The 7,343-nt window shown below is 36.8% G+C and overlaps 1 non-coding gene across 1 annotated transcript; it reads right to left on the reverse strand.

The window, feature by feature from the left end:
• Nucleotides 1-6,809: 6,809 nt before the first annotated feature.
• Nucleotides 6,810-6,916, reverse strand: LOC128592188 (U6 spliceosomal RNA). The gene has a single exon (XR_008381797.1). It is a non-coding gene; the product is annotated as a U6 spliceosomal RNA (small nuclear RNA).
• Nucleotides 6,917-7,343: the final 427 nt, after the last annotated feature.

Raw genomic sequence — 7,343 nt, forward strand, 5'->3', positions numbered from 1 at the left:
ATGTAAAGCCTTGTGTAAAACAGTTTCTTGCTTGAGAAATTTCAGAAACAAGTTCTAAAGTCTGACAGTATTTTGGCAAATCAGAAAACTCTAGATATCATTAGACACGTACCAGAGTCAGCAGTTCCCAAATGACCAATCTAAAGATCAGTTATTTCCAAATTACCTACAAAACTTTAACAACATTCACATGGAGGCCCAGCCCTGGACATTTTGAAAGTCAGTGTAGGACTCAGGGGTCTCTATTTTTAAAAGATATACAGGATGTTTTTTGCACATTGCTAAGGTTTTAATTCCATGTCACATTTTCCAATTTCACAAGAATCAGTTGCAATGAATGTAAGAATGTTAAAAATAAATACAAAAATTAAAAAAAAAAACTGCTTTTCACCAGTTGTTCTTATGTTTTCTCGTAATCACTTCTCTAGCCAACTCCCGGGAAATGTTCATCATCATCCTCCTCATTGAACATGGAAGCAGAGACCTGGTCTTGAGATGAGCTTTATGAACATGTACCCAGGAAGTGTGCCCAGCAGAGTTTGGTTTCCGTAAATCAATTCCACAGAGTTTTAATATCATACAGTTTCCAGCAAAGAGGCAATTTACCCTCCTGTATTCCATTTATACAATTTAGTCTGGATTGAAAGATGTCCCTGAATGGGATAAGTTAATAAAAAGTGCATTTCATTAGGCAGAGGTTGATCCTGACTAGACTGGTTGGCAGAATTAGAGTTGCCTCTTGAGATGACAGTGCTGGGGATTTGAGTGGATTAGAAATGTATGGGGAGAGAGGGATGGGGGGGGCAGAAAAGGAAAAGGAATAAGAGGCTGGCTATGCTGACCTGCCAGGCTCAGAACATGCTACCCTAGAACATGGTGTGGTGGAACTGGGACACAGCAGAAGAAGGAAGGCTGCTCTCACATTTCCCTCACCTGTCTTCCCTGAAGGAGGCAATAAAACCCAGGAAGGTCACTCCCTGACCTTCTCCCTTCTCCCCCAAAGACTCTCATGTGACGAGTGTTCCTCCTTATACCTGGAGCAAAAGCATGTCACACAGGATACCAAGAAGAATCCAAAGAAATGGACTTTTGCCAAGTTCTTTTCAGTTTCTCACCCTTCATGCATACCCTCTTGTCCCTGAGAAGGTCCCAAAGAATACGCAAATTTCCCCAATTCTTTGAGTCTTTATTTCTAAAGGGTTTTGTGTCATGTAAAAATATAATAACACATTTCTGACTGGTCACAAGTTACCCAGCAACATGGATAATTTCTGAATAAAATTGCCAGTTAACAATGTGTTCACATAGCAGCTGTTTCCTGATCCATTTCTCCCAGTCTTGATTCCCAGTTGTCCCAACTTCAGCCTATTCTCTTCTTTCTCCCCTCCTCATCTCTCAGCTGCTTATAATATGGAATGAATCACTTAGTGTCTCCAACATCTTAACACTTTGTCAACTGGAAATTTTACACAGAAACTATCCACGTTACTGGGTAAGTTGTGACTGGTCGCCAATGTGTTAAATGAGTTTGTATGCTTTTCTCTTGCTAATTCGTCTTTTGTTGTTGGAGTCTCAGCCATGAATCTCATGATGGGTGTGGAAAAGATGTTAGTTTTTTTCCCTACAGGTCCTTATTGGCTCTAATGGAATTTCATGAGCATCATTTCTACAGGGACCTATTTCCTCTACTGTTCCAAATAAAGAGGTTTAACATATAATATTAATTTGAAAATCCAACTTAATAACAATTTGAATAGATGCGCAGAGTACAAAAGCAAGCACATACAAGTAATTAAAATACAAAGAAGGGTATAATTTTTTAAGGCTGCAATTTTGATGTGTGCTATTGAAGATTTTATGTAGGAGGAAGCATTTTAACTGAATGGGTGAAATTTTGACAGCTTGAATTTAGAAGAAGAGCAAAAAGCAGAGAAGTGGAAAATAGAGTATACTATAAGTGAAAGAGAGGATGTTTTGTATGCCAAAAAGGAATTGTGGCTGGGTAGGATCATGAAGTGAAAAATAAGACAAGAAAAGAGAGAATCATACATCAAGCTAAAAAGTTTGCATTTCATCCTACAGGCAGTGTTGAAACATGTGAAATGCTTAGTAAGAATATAACATGATCAGAACTATGCATTATGAAAAGCTGAGAAACAATGAGAATAAGTAAATCATTTCAATGTCGAAGGCAAGACTCTGGATAAGAAGTCTTACAATGAATCAACTAGAAACCAACCAAGAAACACATAATAGTATCTATGTGTAAGCACTGATGCTTCTTCGCATAAGATGGGGATATTCTGTCCCAATAAGCCTATTACAAGTTAAAAATACTGTACATGAAAAAGGAATTTAATATATCTAATATACCAAACAGGATAACTTAGCCTTACTTACCTTAATCATGCTCAGAGAACTTACATTACCTTAAATTGATGCAAAATCATCCAACACAAAGCCTATTTTATAATAAAATAAACCTTACTAATGTAAGCAATGTAACCTAATTGAATGTACCCTAAGTAACTAGCATCCAAGTTGTAGTTAGGTCCGAGTTACTTTTCAATCTTCTCATCCTTCTGGTCCTATACCAAAAGGACTCATCAAAACCTTAGGCCAGAGGCACAGTAACTTAAAGAGCAAGAAGAAGTGAAATGAAAATTGGGGTGATGAAACAGATAACAGAAAACACTCATGAGGAAGAATCAGCAGAAAAATCCTGGCAACATGAAATACCAGTCCATAGAAACCTCCCTAAGGGACTGAGAGGTAGCTACTGCAGAGGATTCCACCTGTTAGAAATGTTAGAAATGACAGAAGGGGAATTTAAAATACAGATGATGAAAACATTGAAGGAAATTGCTGAGAAAGTGGAAAATAACCAAATCAAAATCCAAAGACAGAATCAAATAAGAGATGAATGATATGAAGAATATAGAAAGGATATAGCAGAGCTGAAGAACTGAAGTAGTCAATTAGGGAACTTAAAGGTTCAATAGAAAGTATCAACAGCAGATTAGACCATGCAGAAGAAAGAATCTCAGTGGTAGAGGACAAAGCTCTTGAGATAACTCAAATACTTAAAGAGGCAGAAAAGAAGAGAGAGAAAGCAAAACATTCACCAACAGAATTATGGGACTTTATTAGGCATACAAACATATGAGTTATAGGTATCTCAGAAGGGAAGAAGAATGCCCCCGAGGAATGGAAGCCATACTAGAGAATATTATAAATGAAATTTCCCAAATATCACCAAAGATTCTGGCACACTCCTTTCAGAGGGATATCAGACTCCAGGTCACCTCACCTCAAATAGTACTTCTCCAAGACACATTGTGATGAACCTGTCTAAAGTAAAGACAAAAAAAAAAAAAATAGATTTTTCCAGCTGCCAGTAGTAAGTGCCAATTGACCTACAGGGGAAAATCCATCAGGGTGACTGCAGACTTCTCTAATGAAACTTTTGAAGCCAGAAGACAATGGTCATCTACCTTTAGTCTACTTAAACAGAACAATTTGCAGCCCAGAATTCTATATCCTGCTGAGCTAAGCTTTAAAATTGATGGAGAAATCAAATCATTTACTGATATGCAAACATTGAGGAATTTGCCACAATAAGATCAGCTCTACAGGAAATACTTCAACCCTTTCTACACAATGACCATCACAGTGGACCACCAGCAAAGTAAGCACCAGAAAATTAAAGGACAGAACCTACCTTTTACAATGATGCAAAGGACAAAACTAAGCAATAGACTTTCACAAAATAAGCTGAATAGAATGCTACCACACTCATCAACTATCCGAATAAATGTTAATGGCTTGAACTCCCAACTAAAGATGCATAGATTGGCTGATTGGATCAAAAAACACAAGCCATCCATTTACTGTCTGCCCGAAACACACTTAGTCTCAAAAGACAAATTAAAGCTCATAGTTAAGGGTTGGAAGACAATTTTCCAGGCAAACATAATCCAGAAGAAAAGAGGGGTTACAATCTTATTTTCAGATACATGTGGATTTAAAGCAACTAAAGTAAAAAAAGACAAAGATGGACACTTCATTTTGGTCAAGGGAAAAATAAAACAAGATGTTTCGATTCTAAATATTTATGCACCCAACTTAAATGATTCCAGATTCTTGAAACAGACCTTAATTAGTCTGAGCAATATGATATCCTATAATACCATAATAACAGGGGACTTTAACACTCCTCTTACAGAGCTGGACAGATCTACTAAACAGAAATTAAACAAAGATATAAGAGACTTAAATGAAAAGCTGTGCTTAATAGATGGATGTAGAACACTCCATCTTAAAGATAAAGAATATACATTCTTCTCATCGCCCCATGGAACATTCTCCAAAATTGATCATATCCTAGGACACAAAATAAACCTCAACACAATCAAAAAATTGAAATCCTGCCTTGTATTTTCTCAGACCATAAGGCACTAAAGGTGGAACTCAACTCCAACAAAAATGTTCAACCCCAAACAAAGGCATGGAAACTAAACAATCTTCTGTTGAATGACAGATGGGTGCAGGAAGAAATAAAAATAGAAATCATTAATTTCTTTGAGCATAACAACAATGAAGACACAAGCTACCCAAATCTGCGGGATACAGCAAAAGTAGTCCTGAGAGGAAAAATTATCACTTTAGATGCCGACACTCGAAAAACAGAAAGAGAGCACATCAACAAACTCACAAGCTATTTTATGGAATTGGAAAAGAAGAACAAGCTAAGCCTAAACACAGCAGAAGAAAAGAAATATCCAAAATTAAATCAGATATTAATGAAATTAAAAACAAAAGAATTATTCAGAAAATTAATGAAACAAGGAGTTGGTTTTTTGAAAAAATTAATAAAATAGATAAACCTTTGGCTAGACTAACTAGAAATAGAAAAGTAAAATCTCTAGTAACCTCAATTAGAAACAGTAAAGGGAAAATAACAACTGACATCACAGAGATACAAGAGATTATCTCTGAATATTACTAGAAACTCTATGCCCAGAAATTTGACAATGGAAGAAAATGGATCAATATTTGGAATCACACCCTCTCCCTAGACTTAGCCTGGAAGAAATAAATCTCCTAAACAGCACTGAGGTTAAAGAAACCTCAATTTAAAGCACTGAGGTTAAAGAAACAATAAAAAATCTCCCAACAACAAAAAAATGCCCTGGTCCAGATGGCTTCACACCAGATTTCTATCAAACCTTCAAAGAAGAGTTCACTCCCATAAGGCAGAAATTATTCCAAAAAGTTGAGGAGGAAGGAATCTTCCCCAAATACAAAGCAAATGTCACCCTGATACCAAAACCAGGAAAAACCCCAACTAAAAAGGAGAACTTCAGACCAATTTCACTAATGAATATAGATGAAAAATTCTCAACAAAATCATTGCCAATAGATTACAGCTTCTCATCAAAAATGTCATACATCATGATCAAGTAGGTTTCATCCCAGGGATGCAAGGCTGGTTTAATATATGCAAGTAAATAAATGTTATTCACCATATCAACAGCAGTAAAAACAAAAACCATATGATCCTCTCAATATACGCAGACAAAGCATTTGATAAAATCCAGCATCCTTTTCTAATTAGAACATTGAAGAGTATAGACATAGGTGGAACATTTCTTTTTTTTATTAATTAATTAATTTTTTATTGTTAAATCATAGCTGTGTACATTAGTGCAATCAAGGGGTACAATGTGCTGGTTTCATATACAATCTGAAATATTCTCATCAAACTGTTCATCATAGCCTTCATGGCATTTTCTTAGTTATTGTATGTAGACATTTGTATTCTGTCTTTAGTAAGTTTCGCCTGTATCCATTCTAAGATGCACCGTAGGTGTGGCCCCACTCATTATCCTCCCTCCACCTTAACCTCCCCCCTCCCTTCCCCTTCTTTGGCCCTTTCCTCATAGTCTTGTGCTATAGTTGGGTTATAGCCTTCATGTGAAAGCTAGAATTTAGCTTCATAGTAGGGCTGAGTACATTGGATACTTTTTCTTCCATTCCTGAGATACTTTGCTAAGAAGAATGTTCCAGCTCCATCCATGTAAACATGAAAGAGGTAAAGTCTCCATATTTCTTTAAGGCTGCATAATATTCCATGGTATACATGTACAACAATTTTCTAGTCCATTCGTGGGTCGATGGGCATGTGGGCTTCTTCCATGACTTAGCAATTATGTGTTGGGCTGCAATAGACATTCTGGTACAGATGTCTTTGTTATATTGTGACTTTTGGTCTTCTGGGTATAAAACTAGTAAAGGAATAATAGGATTGAATGGCAGGTCTATTTTTAGGTCTCTAAGTATTCCTCGAACATCCTTCCAGAAGGAACGTATTAGTGTGCATTCCCACCAGCAGTGTAGAAGTGTGCCCTTTTCTCCACATCCACGCCAACATCTCTGGTTTTGGGATTTTGTTATGTGGGCTACTCTTACTGGGGTTAGGTGATATCTCAGAGTAGTTTTGATTTGCATTTCTCTGATGATTAAGGATGATGAGCTTTTTTTTCATGTGTTTGTAGATGGTGCGTCTGTCTTCTTTAGAGAAGTTTCTCTTTAAATACCTTGCCCACCCTGAGATAGGATCACGTGTACTTTTCTTGCTAATACGTTTGAGTTCTCTGTGGATTATGGTTATTAGACCTTTATCGGAGGTATAACCTGCAAATATTTTTCTCCCATTCTGAGGGCTGTCTGATTGCTTTACTTACTGTGTTCTTGGCTGTGAAGAAGCTTTTTAGTTTGATCAGGTCCCAGTAGTGTATTTTTTTTTTTTTAATATGGAATGCTTCACAAATTTGCGTGCCATCCTTGCGCAGGGGCCATGCTAATCTTCTCTGTATTGTTCCAATTTTAGTATATGTGCTGCCGAAGCGAGCACCCAGTAGTGTATTTTTGATACTGCTTCAATTGCCTGGGGAGTCCTCCTCATAAAACCTAACCCAGGCCAATTCCTTCAAGAGTTTTCCCTGCACTTTCTTCAAGTATTTTTATAGTTTCATGTCTTAAAGTTAAAATGTTTTATCCAGTGAGAGTCTATCTTAGTTAATGGTGAAAAGTGTGGGTCCAGTTTCAATCTTCTACAGGTTGCCAGCCAGTTTACCCAGCACCATTTGTTAAATAGGGAATCTTTTCCCCACTGAATGTTTTTAATTGGCTTGTCAAAGATCAAATAATGCTAAGTAGCTGGATTCTCATCTTTTGGTTCTCTATTCTGTTTCAGACATCTACTTCACTGTTTTTGTGCCAATACTATGTTGTTTCGATCACTATTGATTTATAGTACAGTCTCAGGTTTGGTAGCGTGA

The sequence above is a fragment of the Nycticebus coucang genome, chromosome 1 (assembly GCF_027406575.1).
Source record: "Nycticebus coucang isolate mNycCou1 chromosome 1, mNycCou1.pri, whole genome shotgun sequence".
NCBI lineage: Eukaryota > Metazoa > Chordata > Mammalia > Primates > Lorisidae > Nycticebus > Nycticebus coucang.